The following is a 19,467-nucleotide window of genomic DNA, read 5'->3' on the forward strand; positions in this document are numbered from 1 at the left end:
GCCTACACGCTGCATAATCTAACTTAAACTAAATTAGGCTACAGACAACGCCCGAGGCAGGACTTGAACCTCCGACGTGGGGAGCCGCACAGACCGAGAAAAGATGTCGCGACGGCGGCGCATGGGGACTCCGACCTGGTGCTGAACTTGTGAACCGTTTAGAACTTTGGTTTTCGGCGAGTTGATGAGAGTGATTGTATTTTATTTCATCATCCACATCACACGCACATTCCCATACAACCCATTCGGTCGCAACTTCCCATTTAATTTTAAATCTTCTGCAAGTGGGGCAGTGAATCTTCACTAAAACGCTTATGAAGAGAAAGACAAAAATACACGTACTCTAACAAACGATTATTGTGTAAAAACTTTGTACAGAATTAGTGACCGATGATCGTGAGGTAAAAACTTACAGCTTCAAAGAAATACATACACCGTTAGTAGTACCTAGCCACCGGCAAGGTTCATATATCTGAAGATGTCGGACAGTTGCTGGGAGGAAATATTGTGGAATTTGTACAACGTCATCCGGCGGCAAACCCGCGAAAACTGTTTACAACATATCCGCCGGGAAAACTTGGAAGAGTCACAAATACATATGACAGTTGCTTATCTTTGTCGCAAAAAATTCGAAACACTAGTGAGTAGGACGATGAAGCTCTGTGACGCAAGGTATTGTATATAATGTAGGGTACATGAAACACTAACAACTAAATAATGTCGTTCCCTGCTGGCCCACGTGCAGCTCTTGTTGTGGCTGCACTGTTGTGCAAGTGCGCAAGTTCAAAAATAAAGTGCCGTGAAACAAGTTATTATTCCGGATTCGGATCCCACTGCTCCAACACCCGCTAGACTGGCGTGGTTCAAAAGAACCATTTCTCATAAGAGCCCGACCTCTTCTTTCCGGGAGGGAATGAAACATGAGTAAAACAATTTTACAAGAATGAACGGTGACGGGCGGGCCGCCACTTTCTTCAGAGGCTGAAGCATCTCCATACACCGCAATCCACCGTACGATGCATGGCGGAGGCTACCTTGTGCCGCTGCTAGTCATTTCCTTTCCCTTTCCATGGCCGGCCGCGTGCGGCACGCGGTCTGTGTGTCCCTGATTTATTCCGTCCGAAGAGATACTTCTAGATATTTTATGTTTTCGAAAAGTACAGCGACTGTTCACTGATAATGAAATCGAACGATATTGAATAGTTTTTGCGTATTTACGCACATTACGTTTTATTTTGGCGTCAGCAGTCACTGGACGTAGCGCTTCTCGATTCGCGCGATGCTTACAACGTGGCAGAACCGACCTTGCGCATGCGCACTAGCAAGTTCGTTGCCCATGTCACAAACGTGCAACGCGTCGGTCCACAGCTGAGTAGCGGCTTTGGCGTCGCAGTAGGTGTGAGCGTTTGGTGCAAGTCGATCTGTCCGATACGGAGGTAAGTACCGTAAGTAAAAGCATAATATGACAATGCGTATCGCTTATTTTTTATGCCGTGCAGAACTCTGCGTATTGAATTTAGAGCGGAAGATCAGTTCGAAGTTTTTATACTGGATGAAAAAGTAATTCCGCGATGATCGCGGATGCTAAACAACATACCGCACTCACGACAATAACTGCTGAAAATAGGAATTGATATGTTTCTGTCTACTATAATACATTTGTTTCAAGATGGCATTGGAGTTTCCTGAAAGTTATATAGGTGTGATTTATAGCGGATTTCTTTTGACTTCGGAGGCTAGGTACGTCTACATACATACTCGGTAAGCCACCATTCGATGCCTGGCGGGGGTATCTTGTGCCACTGCTAGTCAATTTTTTTTCCTGTTCCACTCGCAACTCGACCGAGAGGTAAAGGACTGTTTGAATGCAATTGTGCGAGACCCGATTTCCTTGTCTACACGGTCCCTGCGCAGGCTATACGTTTGTGGCATTAGGATCGTTCTGCATCTGTCATAAATGCCCTTTCTCTAATCGTTCGCTTAGCATTTCGCGAAAAGGACGTCTGCTTCCCTTCAGGAATTCCCACACGAGTTCGCCGAGCGTTTCCCTAATACTCGCGTGTTGATCATTCCTACTGCTTACAAATCTAGCAACACGCTTCTCAATTACTTTGATGTTTTCCTGCAATACCACCAGGTGGGAATGCCAAACACTCAAGCTGTAGTCAAGAGCGATACTTAATAGATAAGTTACGCTGCCCTAGAATTCTCACAATAAACCGAAGTCGGCCATTCACCTTCAGCATTTACAGCTAGACTCAAATAACCAATGTTAAGTGCAAGGGCAGAAGGTACATCTTATTGCACCAGTTATCAGGGCTTCTAGCCATTCCATTCACGTATGTAGAGCGGTGAGGACTTCAAATGCCCATGTGCGAGCCGCAATTAATCTAATCTTATCTTCACGATCCGTACCGGGCCGATACCTGGGGCGTTGTGGTACATTATATAAAGCTTGCTCTTGAAACTGTGTGTGTAGGGTTTTTTGGGATAGTTTACGTCCATCTTCAAGAGTCTACCAGTTCAGTTTCTTCAGCATGTGTGAGACATTCTCTCACAGGCCAAACAAAGGCGTGAAAATTCGTAGTGCGTTTTTTTGCACGCCTTCAGTATCCTCTGTTAGTTGTATTTGGTACGGGTCCCAAACATTTGAGCAATATTCTGGAATGGTTCGTACAAATGTAAGCAATCTTCTCTGTAGACTGGTTGCACTTTCCCAGTACTCCACCAGTAAACCAAAAAGTACCATCTGCTTTACCCACAAGTGATCCTATTTGATCATTGCATTTCATATTACTACAAACTGTAGCACCAGTTATTTGTATGAATTGACCGACTCCAACTGTGAGCCACTGAAACAGTGTTATAGTCATAGAATACTACGTTTTTTTTGTTTTGTGAAGTATAGAGTTTTACATTCTTGAACATTTAAAGCAAGCTGCCAATCTTTACATCACTCTGAAATCTTGACAATACCTGACTGAATATTTTTGCAGCTTCCTTGATCGGCTTACCCCGTGCTCCCTGCTTCAAATATGTTTGAGATAACCTAGTAAAATCTTGCAACACAACAGCGCTGGAAGCCGGAGTTGTTGATGTTTTTGGTTGACCCGATCTTCCTTACGCACATCTTAAACAGTACCGTCGACTTCAAATTTATTCAGAGCACTATAAATTATTCTACGAGTTGCTGGATGAGTTCAGTACACATTACGCCATTGCCGTTGTACCTCCATCACGCTTTCGTACATCCAGCACAACTTCATTACGGCCTTTCGTTGCTTAAACGATGTTCTTACTTTATTCATTGTTGCACTGTCATCTGCAGAAAAACGCATGCCAAGATCTGTTAAGAAAACTATGGACTACGCTACTATGCAAAATTGGAACGATATGTCATTTTGTTTGTTGACTATCAAAAAATGTCTACATTTTTCTGGATCCCTCTTTATTACCAGACAGAATTCACAGGACTTCACTATTCTACATTAACTATTTTTTGATGTTCCGATGTTTTCGGTCAGCGTATTAAGAGCTCAAACTAAATCATTCTAATAAGGTATCTCGAGAAGAATGACCCTCTCGATGCCAACCAGCACGATTCTGAAAGCACTGATCATGTGTAAGGCAATTCGCACTTTTTCACACGACAAAGTGAAAGCCATGGACCAAGGTGGTCAGGTATGTGCAGTATTTCTCAATTTCTGAAACGCATTTGACTACCTCGTCTATGCTTCGTATCAAAAACATGACGCTTGAAGGTCTCAAGGGTCTCAAGCGAAAATTGTGACTGGATTGGCCTTTTTTTATTTATTTATTTATATTTTAAGGGAGAACGCAACATGTTATTTTGGACGGAGAGTCATCGACAGATGTAGAAGTAAATTTGCGGAGTTACTCAGAATAGTAAGTTAAAATCCTTGTTGCTTATGCTGTACTTAGCGATCCTGTAGACAATATTTTACGCAGATGATGTGGTTATCTAAAATGAAGTACTGTCAGTACTAAGTTCTAGGGGAGTATTGACCTCAGAAGTTAGGTCCCATAGTGCTCAGAGCCATTTGAACCATTTTGAACTACTGGTACATTAACGACGGGTGTAGCTGACAGAATGTTGAAGGCAAGGATGCAAACGTGTATGCATTGTGTTGTACAAGTGCCGGATATCAGTTTGCAGGATAGAGAACATGCCTGTTGCACTTGGTCGTTCAGTACAGGGATGGTTAATGCTGTTTATGGATGACGCTGGCGTTGTAATCTGATGATATATGCTCCACTGGAGACAAACCTGGTGGTCGCTCAGGATAAGGAAATATGTCGAGACGCTGTAGAGTATGTTGGGTTACAACAGCGGTATATGGGCGAGCGTTATCCTGTTGGACAAAAAACCCCTGGAATGCTGTTCATGAATGGCAGCCCAACAAGAGGAATCACCAGACTGATGTACGGAGCTACAGTCACGGTTAGTGGAATAACCACAAGAGTGCTCCCGTTGTCACAAGATAAATCAGTTACACGATAAATCAGTCTAATCTGTTGTAGTTGTTGTGGTCTTCGGTCCTGTGACTGGTTTGATGCAGCTCTCCATGCTAATCTATCCTGTGCAAGCTCCTTCATCTCCCAGTACCTACTGCAACCTACATCCTTCTGAATCTGCTTAGTGTATTCATCTCTTGGTCTCCCTCTACGATTTTTACCCTCCACGCTGCCCTCCAATGCTAAATTTGTGATCCCTTGATGCCTCAGGACATGTCCTACCAACCGATCCCTTCTTCTAGTCAAGTTGCACCACAAACATCTCTGCTCCCCAATCCTATTCAATACCTCCTCATTAGTTACGTAATCTACCCACCTAATCTTCAACATTCTTCTGTAGCACCACATTTCGAAAGCTTCTATTCTCTTCTTGTCCAAACTATTTATTGTCCATGTTTCACTTCCATACATGGCTACACTCCATACAAATACTTTCAGAAACGACTTTCTGACACTTAAATCTATACTCGATGTTAACGAATTTCTCTTCTTCAGAAACGCTTTCCTTGCCATTGCCAGTCTACGTTTGATATCGTCTCTACTTCGACCATCATCAGTTATTTTGCTCCCCAAATAGCAAAACTCCTTTACTTCAAAAATGGCTCTGAGCACTATGGGACTTAACATCTATGGTCATCAGTCCCCTAGAACTTAGAACTACTTAAACCTAACGACATCACACAACACCCAGTCATCACGAGGCAGAGAAAAAACTCCTTTACTACTTTAAGTGTCTCATTTCCTAATCTAATTCCCTCAGCATCACCCTACTTAATTCGACTACATTCCATTATCCTCGTTTTGCTTTTGTTGATGTTCATCTTATATCCTCCTTTCAAGACACTGTCCATTCCGTTCAACTGCTCTTCCAAGTCCTTTGCTGTCTCTGATAGAATTACAATGTCATCGGCGAACCTCAAAGTTTTTATTTCTTCTCCCGGGATTTTAATACCTACTCCAAATTTTTCTTTTGTTTCCTTTACTGCTTGCTCAATATACACATTGAATAACATCAGGGAGAGGCTACAACCCTGTCTCACTCCCTTCCCAACCACTGCTTCCCTTTCATGCCCCTCGACTCTTATAACTGCCATCTGGTTTCTGTACAAATTGTAAATAGCCTTTCGCTCCCTGTATTTTACCCCTGCCACCTTTAGAATTTGAAAGAGAGTATTCCAGTCAACATTGTCAAAAGCTGTCTCTAAGTCTACAAATGCTAGAAACGTAGGTTTGCCTTTCCTTAATCTTTCTTCTAAGATAAGTCGTAAGGTCAGTATTGCCTCACGTGTTCCAACATTTCTACGGAATTCAAATTGATCTTCTCCGAGGTCGGCTTCCACCAGTTTTTCCATTCGTCTGTAAATAATTCGTGTTAGTATGTGGCTTATTAAACTAATAGTTCGGTAATTTTTACATCTGTCAACACCTGCTTTCTTTGGGATTGGAATTATTATATTCTTCTTGAAGTCTGAGGGTATTTCGCCTGTCTCGTACATGTTGCTCACCAGATGGTAGAGTTTTGTCAGGACTGGCTCTCCCAAGGTCGTCAGTAGTTCTAATGGAATGTTGTCTACTCCCGGGGCCTTGTTTCGACTAAGGTCTTTCAGTGATCTGTCAAACTCTTCACGCAGTATCGTATCTCCCATTTCATCTTCATCTACTAAAAGGCGTAAATTCAACTAAATACCTCGGTATTACAATTACGAACAACTTAAATTGGAAAGAACACATAGAAAATGTTGTGGGGAAGGCTACCCAAAGGCTGCGTTTTATTTGCAGCACACTTAGAAAATGCAACAGACCTACTAAGGAGACTGCCTACACTACGCTTGTCCGTCCCCTGTTAGAATACTGCTGCGCGGTCTGGGATCCTTACCAGGTAGGACTGACGGAGTACGTCGAAAAAGTTCAAAGAAAGTCAGCACGTTTTGTATTATCGCGAAATATGAGAGTGTCACAGAAATGATACAGGATTTGGGCTGGAAATCATTAAAATAAAGGCGTTTTTCGTTGCGACGGAATCTTCTCACGAAATTCCAATCACCAACTTTCTTCTCCGAATGCGAAAATATTTATTGACACCGACCTACATAGGGCGGAACGATCACCACCATAAAATAAGGGAAATCAGAGCTCTTACGGAAAGAGATACGTGTTCAGTCTTTCCGCTCGCTGTTACCAGATTGAAATAATAGAGAATTGTGAAGGTGGTTCGATGAACCCTCTGCCAGGCACTTAAATGTGATTTGCAGGGTATCCATGTAGATGTAGATGTCATACGAGATGGCACCCCAGACCATAATTCCAGGTGTAGATCCAAAGTGTCTAGCACGCAGACAGGTTGGTTGCAGGTCCTCGACTGGCCTCCTAACCAACACAACGGCCATCATTGCCACCGAGGCAGAACCAGCTTTCATCAGAAAACACAAGAGACCTCCACCCTGCCCTCCAATGAGCTCTCGTTCGACACCTCTGATGTCGCAAATGGCGGTGGTTTGGGCTCAGTGGAATGTGCGCTAAAGGAAATCTGGCTCGGAGCTTTCCTTGATGTAACCTACACTACTGGCCATTAAAATTGCTACACCAAGAAGAAATGCAGAGGATAAACGGGTATTCATTGGACAAATATATTATACTAGAACTGACATGTCATTACATTTTTAAGCAATTTGGGTGCATAGATTCTGAGAAATCAGTACCCAGAACAACCACCTCTGGCCGTGATAACGGCCTTGATACGTCTGGGGATTGAGTCAAACAGAGCTTGGATGGCGTGTACAGGTACAGCTGCCAATGCAGCTTCAACACGATACCACAGTTTATCAAGAGTAGTGACTGGCGGATTGTGACGAGCCAGTTGCTCGGCCACCATTGACCAGACGTTTTCAATTGGTGAGAGATCTGGAGAATGTGCTGGCCAGGGCAGCAGTCGAACATTTTCTGTATCCAGAAAGGCCCGTACAGGACCTGTAACATGCGGTCGTGCATTGTCCTGCTGAAATGTAGGATTTCGCAAGGATCGAATGAAGGGTAGAGCCAAGGGTCGTAACACATCTGAAATGTAACGTCCACTGTTCAAAGTGCCGTCAATGCGAACAAAAGGTGACCGAGACGTGTAACCAATGGCACCCGATATCATCACGCCAGGTGATACGCCATTATGGAGATGACGAAAACACGCTTCCAATGTGCGTTCACCGCGATGTCGCCAATCACGGATGCGACCATCATGATGCTGTAAACAGAACCTGGATTCACCTGAGAAAATGACGTTTTGCCATTCGTGCACCCAGGTTCGTCCTTGAGTACACCATCGCAGAGGCTCCTGTCAGTGATGCGGCGTCAAGGATAACCACAGCCACGGTCTCCGAGCTGATAGTCTATGCTGCTGCAAACGTCGTCGAACTGTTCGTGCAGATGGTTGTTGTCTTCCAAACGTCCCCATCTGTTGACGCAGGGATCGAGACGTAGCTGTACGATCCGTTACGGCCATGCGGATAAGATGCCTGTCATCTCGACTGCTAGTGATACGAGGCCGTTAGGATACAGCACGGCGTTCCGTATTACCCTCCTGAACCCACCGATTCTATATTCTGCTAACAGTCATTGGATCTCGACCAACGCGAGCAGCAATGTCGCGATACGATAAACCGCAATCGCGATAGGCTACAATCCGACTTTTATCAAAGTCGGAAACGTGATGGTATGCCTTTCTCCTCTTTACACGAGGCATCACAACAACGTTTCACCAGGCAACGCCGGTCAGCTTCTGTTTGTGTATGAGAAATCGGTTGGAAACTTTCCTCATGTCAGCCCATTGTAGGTGTCGCCACCGGCACCAACCATGTGTAAATGCTCTGAAAAGCTAATCATTTGCATATCAGAGCGTCTTCTTCCTGACAGTTAAATTTCGCGTCTGTAGCACGTCATCTTCGTGGTGTAGCAATTTTAATGGCCAGTAGTGTATTTGTAACAGTTCGTTGTGTCACTGTAGTGCCAACTGCTTCTCAGATTGCCGCTGCAGATGCAGAACAATGCTCCAGAGCCATTCGCCAAACGCGATGGTCTTCCCTGTCGGTAGTGCCATGTGGCCGTTCGGAGCCCGGCCTTCTTGCGACCGTACATTCTCGTGACCACCACTGCCAGCAGTCATGTACAGTGGCTACATTGCTGCCAAATCTTTCTGTAATATCGCAGAAGGGACATCCAGGTTCTCGTAGCCCTACTCAGTGAGGTGTTGTTAATGGCTTCTTCGTCGTCTTGAAAGCATTCTCTACTAACATCAACTCACCACATCAGCTCTCAAGGTAACTAACACTCACGACCCTTACAGCGTGTATTTAAAGTAAACCTGATTTACATCCTCGTAGTTGTGCTGCTTGCACCAGTCTTAAGCAACTGGCGCGAAATTATAATATTGTCTTTCAGATGTAGAAACACGCCTACCTTCTTTCGTTAATGTCGCACAACTTCTTGGTGTTGTGCTGTTTTTCCGTCAACGTATGTTCCAAAATTCTACAAGAAATGGATGTCAAGGATATGGGATGCAAGTTTTGCGGATCACTTCTGCTACCATTCACGTAGAAGGGTGTGACCTTCTACAACTACAGTGTACAGTTTGTTTTTCGAGGGAGCTTCGATAGATTATAATTAAAATAAGGGCTAACTCAGCCGCAGATTCAGTTTAGAATCTGATAGGGAATCCATTAGGTCCTAGAGATTTGTTCAGTTTTAAGGATTTCGCCTCTTTCTCAACGCCACTGACTCTAATATCTGATTTACACATCTCTTAAATGGTACGAGATTTAAACTGGAGCAATACTACTGTGTTTTTCGTTGTAAAGGAACATCTGAAAACCGAGTTAACCATGTCTGCTTCTGCTTTGATGCTCTGAGTTTCAGTTCCTGTCTCGTCCAAGACACACTAGCTTTGGTGCCACTAACAGCTTTTACACATGACCAGAATTTCTTTGGATTCTGTGAGAAATTTTTCAACAGTATTCTGTTGCGGTAGTAAATTTATATCTCTATCATGAGTGGGGTTCCGAACTATCTGTTCAAGGTAGTTTTCAGAGAAAACATTTAGTAATGTTTCACAGTATGTCTTGTCACACCCACCATTAACAGAACTGTAACTATCCCAGTTGATTGATGGATGATTAAAGTCTCCTCCGATTGATTGGGGAGCTTACGTACAAGCGAACTGAGGTATCCATCAAAGTTTTCAGTCACATCAGGAGGTGAGTGCGGTGGTCGATAGAAGAATCCAATTACAATTTTTACAATTTTACGGCCAGCCCTAGCACTGAGTCTTGACCAAACAATCTCACAGCAACATCAATCTCTTTCTCTATGAATTGGAGTTTCTTGTCTACTGCCACAAATAGACCGACTCGGTACCCCATTAGTCTGTCTTTCCTATTTACACTTAAATTTTCCTCTGACCGACGTTATGTGCTCGTTTCATTTCAAGTCCCTTTGTAACTTTTCGCTTAGATATTAAATCGACGTGAATGTGACAAACATCACACCACTAATAGTGTATTCAAACATTGCTTGATCGTTTTTCTTGTTCATCTACGTTAATTTACATTTAATCACATTTATAGCAAGCAACCATTGATAAAACCAAATAGATATTCCATCCAAGTCACCTAAAGACAATACTTTGCCGTACACTACAAAGTCATGAGCAGTCAGTCACTGATATCAAAAAACTTTTCTGCATAAATTTTCGCATTATTCGAACTGCACCATGTAAAATTACAATATTATATTCTGTTGGCGAAGGAGTCTAGTGGGTGTGCGAATCAGCGGAGTACTCGTAGAAAGATGCTCCTTGGTGCTGCTCGAAACGTACTAACGATAAGTGGGTAACCATTATTTTGCTTGAAATGCAGGTGTTCATATTATACCAGGAGAAAACAAGAGATAGATTCCTATAAGATGACTGATACTTTTAATATTTAAAACGCAGAACGAGGCAATCATTACTGGTTCACAAGGAAGTGAATTTCATAACTGAGCTTCACTAACGAAATGAAATGAAATGTCGTGTGGCTAGGGCCTCCCGTCGGGTAGACCGTTCGCCTGGTGCAGGTCTTTCGTTTTGACGCCACTTCGGCGACCTGCGCGTCGATGGAGATGAAATGATGATGATTAGGACAACACAACACCCAGTCCTTGAGCGGAGAAAATCTCCGACCCAGCCGGGAATCGAACCCGGGCCCTTAGGATTGACAGTCTGTCACGCTGACCACTCAGGTACCGGGGGCGGACAGCTTCACTAATGCCAGTCATTGTTACATTTGTCCCACTAGACGAAAGAAGCTTTGAAATGGTAGTGATAGTAGATAGTGATAGTAGACAGCAGTCGGTCGAAGTGGGATGACTGTGAAAGCTTTTAGTTTAGAAGCGTGGAAGACTATTTCTGTAATCTGGCTGATATTGGTTGTTCTGTAGAACAGCACTTCTACATGTGTGCATCTTTCTTCATTGGTTCTGGCATCTTCCTCAAGCAGATCCTGTGTTGTGTATAACTTCCTTTTTCCACCATTGGCAATAGTGTAACATGGCTGCCATACCTTTCGGATTCTTTTTAGTTATTTGATGGAACTATTGTCTTCCTTATCAATATCTACCATTAGAACTGTCTTACGTGCTTGTATAGCTAAACACCTTGTGAGATTTGCGCAGCAGATTCCCGACCATAGATCTGCTACATCGATCAGACTCCGTGGTTTTTAAGCGGTTTTCCACGCTCGTATAGACGAAATCTGGACTGGTCCCCAATTTCCGACTCAGAAAATACGAAAAAAGTTAACTACGATAGCACACAGAATAAAGTTTACGAGATTTGTAAAGATATAGCCCTCTCGACTTCCCTGACTTAGGTTAACAGTTGACGGTGGCGATAGGTTGTGCATAAGGCCACAAAATTACATTAAAATAAGAAATTTGTGAAATTATGAAAAATTGGAGACCGTGTACCACGAAATGAACGCTAGGAAAGAGAGAGGATTGAATCGCATTGTTGAAGCAACAATTACCGCCCATCATCTTGTTTTTCTTAACCTTGGCCTTCGCTGTCAGACTTGCCTTGCGTGATGAATTTTTGCTAATTTGCTCCATCCCTCTTGACCATACGTCTAAGCAATTGAAGACACTTTTTATGGATGCATGAAAATAAATGTTTTACGGTGTTTTGTGTTTGGACCATGTGCATATTAGTTCTGCTTCCGTCTCTGGGTCACTCGCAGTATTCTTCACCGAGGCCCATGTTGAAGGCATCAGTGCTGTTTTTGTCATTTACCTCAGCAGTCCAGATTTAGAAGATTCCAAATTTATTATTTTGTTCCGTTTTTATTTTCGTTTCTTCTGTGTATACCTTTACGAGCAAGGAACGATGTCGCTAGTGGTTAATACAAGTACTCGTGTATAGGAGGAGTGAGTTCCATTCACCTCCCTGTTTTCCGGATTTAGATTTTTTGTAAGTCACCTCAGGAAAACGCCAAAATGCTACTTTAAAACAGTGTGCGAGCGACTTACTTTCCCAGTCTTTGTCTAAATTAGCTTGCGCTCTGCCTTACGGCTTCGATGCGACGGGCTGTTTAGCTGTAGCTCTCCTTCATGGTACAGTAGCCACAGACCGATGGGATAGAGACGTTGGGCAATGTGTTGGATGTGGATGATTCGCGAAGGATTGTTGGAGTACAATGTCTCATCGACATCATTGTTGATGGGGCGTAGCTTGGTAGCAAGATGAAATCATCTGTGGCCTTGATGAAGACACCGTTCTGTTATTCACTTTAAGAGATTTGGAGTAGCCCCTCAAAACTTAAAGCCGGCTGTTGTGGCCGAGCGGTTCCAGGTGCTTCAGTCTGGAACCGCGCGACCGCTACGGTCGCAGGTTCGAATCCTGCCTCGGGCATGGATGTGTGTGATGTCCTTAGGTTAGTTAGGTTTAAGTAGTTCTAAGTTCTGGGGGACTGATGATCTCAGATGTTAAGTCCCATAGTGCTCAGAGCCATTTGAACCCATTTAAAACTTAAATATGGATGCACAAGTAGGTATTTGAATTCCTCCTCACTAGAATACGGATATGTGGACCTCCCCGATAGGTTAAAACTACACCTATATCTACATCGATACTCCACAGTCCACCTTACGGCTCGTGGCAGAGGGTATCGCGTACCACTACCAGTCATTTCCTTCCCAGTTCCATTCCCAAATAGAACGAGTGAGAAACGACTTTCTACTGCCTCTATATGGGCCCTTACTTCTCGTATATTATATTTGTGGTCCTTACACGAAATATATGTTGGAGGCAACAGAATCGTTCTGCAGTGAGCTTCAAATGCCAGTTCTTTAAATTTTCTCTATTAGTTTCCTTGTAAAGAATGTCGCCTTCCCTCATGGGATTCCCATTTGAGTTCCCGAAGCATCTCTGTAGTACTTGCATGTTGTTCGAACATACCAGTAACAAATCTAACAGTCGACCTCTGAATTCCTTCGATGTCTTCGTTTAATCAGACCTGGCACTGATCTCCAACACTCGAGCAGTACTCACATGACCTACACTTTCCCAGAATTCTCACAATAAACCGAAGTCGACCATTCACCTTTCCTACTGCAATCCTCACATGCTCGTTCCATTTCATATCTATTTGCAACGTTACGTTCAGATACTTGAACGACGTGGCTGTGTCAAGCAGGACACGACTAATGCTGTATCCGCCCATTAACTAAAAGTTCTCTTCATTTAAAGTTATCTGCCGTTCATCACACCAACAAGAAATTTTGTCTAAGTCATCTGGTATCCTCCACGGTCACTGAACAACGACGCCCTGTTGTACATCACAGCATCATATGCAGACAATTACAGATTGCTGCGCGCCCTATCCATCATATCATTTAAATGTACAAAGAATAACAGCGGTCCTATCACAGTTCCCTTGGGCACTCCTGACGATACCCTTGTCTCTGATGAAGATATTCTGTCGAGGACAACATACTGGGTTTTACAACTTACGGAGTCTTCGAGCCAATCAAATATCTGTGAACGTATTCGATATCCCCATACCTTCCTTAACAGCCTCCAATGGGACACCATGTTAAAAGCTTTCAATAATTCTAGAAATATGGAAACTGCCTGTTGCCCTTCACCCATAGTTCGCATTGCATCATGTGAGAAAAGGTGGGCTGCCAAGCATGTTCTAACTGACTGAGCAATCCAGGCACACCCTATGACGATTCTAAGGTGTAATCTGCCAATACCTCTCTCTTATTTTCAATGTTTCACAGGCTCTCTCATGAACCTTGTTGGATTAGCACCAATGGTAGAAAACCACTCGCATGCTGCCCCACCACGCAGACAGATGTATCAGCTCAGTGTTAGTCTGAAGAAATAGCATGTAGTGGCCATTGGCTAGTAGCATCTATAAAATCTCGAAACTGTTACACGGTTTGTCTCATAGCTGAAAACGACAGATCGCTCGAGATACTAAAACCCTCTAGTACCGTAAGGCAGAGCGGTGACTTTCTTCCTCCTGGATCCTGAACATAAATAAATGTAACATCTTGCACATAGATAGAAAGAGAAATCCACTACTGTACATCTACGCCATTGATGACAAATTTCTGGAAGTAGTATACAGGGTGTTACAAAAAGTTACGGCCAAACTTTCAGGAAACATTCCCCACACACAAAGAAAGAAAATATGTTATGTGGACATGTGTCCGGAAACGTTTACTTTCCATGTTAGAGCTCATTTTATTACTTCTCTTCAAATGACATAATCATGGAATGGAAACACAGCAACAGAACGTACCAGCGTGACTTCAAACACTTTGTTACAGGAAATGTTCAAAATGTCCTCCGTTAGCGAGGATACATGCATCCACCCTCCGTCGCATGGAATCCCTGATGCGCTGATGCAGCCCTGGAGAATGGCGTATTGTATCACAGCCGTCCACAATACGACCACGAAGAGTCTCTGCATTTGGTACCGGGGTTGCGTAGACAAGAGCTTTCAAATGCCCCCATAAATGAAAGTCAAGAGGGTTGAGGTCAGGAGAGCGTGGAGGCCATTGAATTGGTCCGCCTCTACCAATCCATCGGTCACCGAATCTGTTGTTGAGAAGCGTACGAACACTTCGACTGAAATGTACAGGAGCTCCATCGTTGCTGAACCACATGTTGTGTCGTACTTGTAAAGGCACATGTTCTAGCAGCACAGCTAGAGTATCCCGTATGAAATCATGATAACGTGCGCCATTGGGCGTAGGTGGAAGAACATGGGGCCCAATCAAGACATCACCAGCAATGCCTGCCCAAACGTTCACAGAAAATCTGTGTTGATGACGTGATTGCACAATTGCGTGCGGATTCTCGTCAGCCCACACATGTTGATTGTGAAAATTTACCATTTGATCACGTTAGAATGAAGCCTCATCCGTAAAGAGAACATTTGCACTGAAATTAGGATTGACACATTGTTGGCTGAACCATTCGCAGAAGTGTACCCGTGGAGGCCGATCAGCTGCTGATAGTGCCTGCACACGCTGTACATGGTACGGAAACAACTGGTTCTCCCGTAGCACTCTCCATACAGTGACGTGGTCAACGTTACCTTGTACAGCAGCAACTTCTCTGACGCTGACATTAGGGTTATCGTCAACTGCACGAAGAATTGCCTCGTCCATTGCAGGTGTCGTCGTTCTAGGTCTTCCCCAGTCGCGAGTCATAGGCTGCAATGTTCCGTGCTCCCTAAGACGCCGATCAATTGCTTCGAACGTCTTCCTGTCGGTACACCTTCGTTCTGGAAATTTGTCTCGATACAAACGTAACACGCCACGGCTATTGCCCCGTGCTAATCCATACATCAAATGGGCATCTGCCAACTCCGCATTTGTAAACATTGCACTGACTGCAAACCACGTTCGTGATGAACACTAACCTGGTGATGCTACGTACTGATGTACTTGATGCTAGTACTGTAGAGCAATGAGTCGCATGTCAACACAAGCACCGAAGTCAACATTACCTTCCTTCAATTGGGCCAACTGGCGGTGAATCGAGGAAGTACAGTACATACTGACGAAACTAAAATGATCTCCATGGAAATTAAGCGTTTCTGGACACATGTCCACATAACATCTTTTCTTTATTTGTGTGTGAGGAATGTTTCCTGAAAGTTTGGCCGTACCTTTTTGTAACACCCTGTATATCGTAAAATATCAAGGAGTAACAATGCAGAGAGACCTTAAGTGGAATGGCCACACAAAACAAATAGTAGGAAAGCAGATGCCAGACTGAGATACACAGGAAGAATCTGAAGGAAATGTAACTCATCCACGAATGAAGTAGCTTGCAAGGCGCTTATTCGACCGATTCTTGAGAAAAAGAAGATCCAGCAAAGAGCGGCGTGTTCCGTCACGTGTTCGTTAAGTCTGCGCGAGACCGTTACAAAGCTGCCCAACAAATTCCAGTGGCAGACACTACAAGGGAGGCATTGTTCATCACAGAGAGAGAACACTTTCCGGAAAGAGTCGGATAACGTATTATTTTCTTCCCATACATCTCGCGAAATGATCACGATAGCAAAATTTGAGAAATTAGAGTTCATGCAGAGGTTTTCCGACAGTCGTTCTTCCCATGTGCCATTCGCAAATAGAACAGGGAAGGACAGATCTGTTAGTGGTACCAGAAGCATTCTCCGCCACACACCGTCAGGTGGCTTACGGAGTATTCGTGTGGATGTAGAAAATGGTTCCAATCATCTTTTTTTTGATGATCTCATCTTCTGCAGCAACTCACACGACTGCCCTGTTAGAAAACGAATAATTGTTCTCCACTGGATGAGCTGTAGCAGAAGCAGTCGCAGCAAACGATTATAAAGGGTGCATCAAAAGTTCTCTATTGGTAACTTAACTGAGCTATTAAATGATAAATAGTCTTCGAATGAATAGTGCGGTGTACAGGGTGTACATGAAGTCCGGGAACACACTGTTTAGCGCCCGAAAACCACACACACACACACACACACACACACACACACACACACACACACACACACGCTTCCCATTATTTATTGCACAAGAACCAAACATTGTACAGATATCATACATATGTCATTTTGAAGAGAAACCCTGAATTTGCTTTTCATGTGTACCGCCACAGCGTAGTTTGGTAATTTGCTGGCGAGTTCAGGCGCGGAACGAGCTTTCTGTGTATTGGAGTTTAGAACCAAGTACGGGAAGGAGCCACTAACAAGTAAGGCCATTTACGACTGGCACAACTACTTCGTTACGACAAGTTGCTTGTCCCGGTAAAGAGAAGCGAACGTCCCAGAGCGAGTGAAGTGAATGTGAAGTGCATATGAGAGACGTTAATAAGGAGTCAAAAGAAATCACATACCGAATGTTTGTAAAAAAAGTGTTTCTCTTCAAAATTCAATATGTATTACAGCTGTACAATGTTTAGATCTTGTGCAATAAATAATTGAAAGTGTTCCCAGACTTTATGTGCATCTGTATTGTATATACGTAGTCTGAAGTTACAATCTCGACATTGACACGCAAACACATTCACTCTTAGTAGCCAGCTTATGATATTTAACTGGAGTTGTTACCGGAAAGTTTACGAACAGATGTTCTGCGTTTTCGAATGCTCGCAATTCGGTCACTTAGAATGTTCAGTTCTCAGATACTGCCTGCACAATACGCAAGGTTCAGTTTGCACAGAAAATCCGGGATTCGCACTTCTTTATCACTCTTGCGCAATTACTTTATGGCACTCCACAGTCAAGTTTAACTCACAACTGTAAGTACTTATCAGAGTTCCTGGTACACGAGTATGAACATTATGACGCCTGAGCTCCGAATGAATTCTAGACTCCGCAAAGCATTTCTCTAGCCTAAAAAATACCCTCGAATCTTCTGTCTTCTGATTTGTGAAGAACTTAATATCCAGTCAGCTATCAGCATATGTTTCATGCTTTTTCATTACCATGAACTGGCGAATTATACACCACAAATTTTCTCTGAGCGTATGACTCATTGACTCTGTACACCTACAGTTCTCATGCTACCACATAGACCGTTAATAAATGTAACAATATTCATTTATCATATTACTTCGCATTCACACCTTCATTCAAACTAATAACTAAACATATTAAATGAGTAATAATTAATAAGAGATATTATATTAGCAGAAGATAATACATAGTTTCCAAAAAGACATTAATTTGACAGCTTGTGAGTTCAATCCCTGTATGATCCTGACATCTCTCAACTGTAGCTGGAACTATTAGCAGCTGCTGGACCACAAGTGCACATCTGTCTATAGAAAGGTCCCAGAACTGCTCTCATTAATAAACTGTCACTACGCCCATATAGTACTAGGGACAGAAAGTTGGCTGAAACCAGACGTAAACGGTAATGAAATCCTAAACTCAGACTGGAATGTATACCGCAGAGACAGGCTGGACAGTGAAGGGGAGGCGTGTTTATAGCGATAAGAAGTGCAATAGTATCGAAGGAAATTGACGGAGATCCGAAATGTGAAATAATTTGGGTGAAGGTCACGGTTAAAGCAGGCTCAGACATGGTAATTGGATATCTCTATAGGCCCCCGGGCTCATCAGCTGTTGTGGCTGAGCACCTGAAGGATAATTTGGAAAATAGTTCGAGTAGATATCCCCACCATGTTATAGTTCTGGGTGCAGATTTTGATTTGCCGGATATAGACTGGGAGACTCAAACGTTCATAACGGGTGGCAGGGACAAAGAATCCAGTGAAATTTTTTTAAGTGCTTTATCTGAAAACTACCCTGAGCAGTTAAACAGAGAACCGACCCGTGGCGATAACATATTAGACCTTCTGGTGACAAACAGACCCGAACTATTTGAAACAGTTTACGCAGAACAGGGAATCAGCGATCATAAAGCGGTTTCTGCATCGATGGTTTCAGCCGTAAATAGAAATATTAAAAAAGGTAGGAAGATTTTTCTGTTTAGCAAAAGTGACAAAAAGCAGATTACAGAGTACCTGACGGCTCAACACAAAAGTTTTGTCTCAAGTACAGATAGCGTTGAGGATCAGTGAACAAAGTTCAAAACCATCGTACAATATGCGTTTGATGAGTATGTGCCAGGCAAGATCGTAAGAGATGGAAAAGAGCCACCGTGGTACAACAGCCGAGTTAAAAAACTGCTGCGGAAGCAAAGGGAACTTCACAGCAAACATAAACATAGCCAAAGCCTTGCAGACAAACAAAAATTACGCGAAGCGAAATGTAGTGTGAGGAGGGCTATGCGAGAGGCGTTCAATGAATTCGAAAGTAAAGTTCTATGTACTGACTTGGCAGAAAATCCTAAGAAATTTTGGTCTTATGTCAAAGCGGTAGGTGGATCAAAACTAAATGTCCAGACACTCTGCGACCAAATAGGTACTGAAACAGAGGATGATAGACTAAAGGCCGAAATACTAAATGTCTTTTTCAGAGCTGTTTCACAAAGGAAGACTGCACTGTAGTTCCTTCTCTAGATTGTCACACAGATGACACAATGGTAGATATCGAAATAGACGACAGAGGGATAGAGAAACAATCAAAATCGCTCAAAAGAGGAAAGGCCGCTGGACCTGATGGGATACCAGTTCGATTTTACACAGAGTACGCGAAGGAACTTCCCCCCCCCCCCCTCCCCCTTCTTGCAGCGGTGTACCGTAGGTCTCTAGAATAGCGTAGCGTTCCAAAGGATTGGAAAAGGGCACAGGTCATCCCCGTTTTCAAGAAGGGGCGTCGAACAGATGTGCAGAACTATAGGCCTATATCTCTAACCGCGATCAGTTGTAGAATTTTGGAACATGTATTATGTTCGAGTATAATGACTTTTCTGGAGACTAGAAATCTACTCTGTAGGAAT

General features: G+C 43.3%; 1 protein-coding gene across 1 annotated transcript in view; it reads left to right on the forward strand.

The window, feature by feature from the left end:
- Positions 1 to 1,323: 1,323 nt before the first annotated feature.
- LOC124775037 (probable multidrug resistance-associated protein lethal(2)03659) overlaps positions 1,324 to 19,467 on the forward strand; it is a 462,866-nt gene continuing 444,722 nt past the window's right edge. The window contains exon 1 of the mRNA XM_047249814.1: positions 1,324 to 1,436. The gene's annotated coding sequence lies outside the window, so the exon portion shown is untranslated. The remainder of the gene's footprint in view (positions 1,437 to 19,467) is intronic.

This window comes from Schistocerca piceifrons, chromosome 2 (genome assembly GCF_021461385.2).
Source record: "Schistocerca piceifrons isolate TAMUIC-IGC-003096 chromosome 2, iqSchPice1.1, whole genome shotgun sequence".
In the NCBI taxonomy this organism is placed as follows: Eukaryota; Metazoa; Arthropoda; class Insecta; order Orthoptera; family Acrididae; genus Schistocerca; species Schistocerca piceifrons.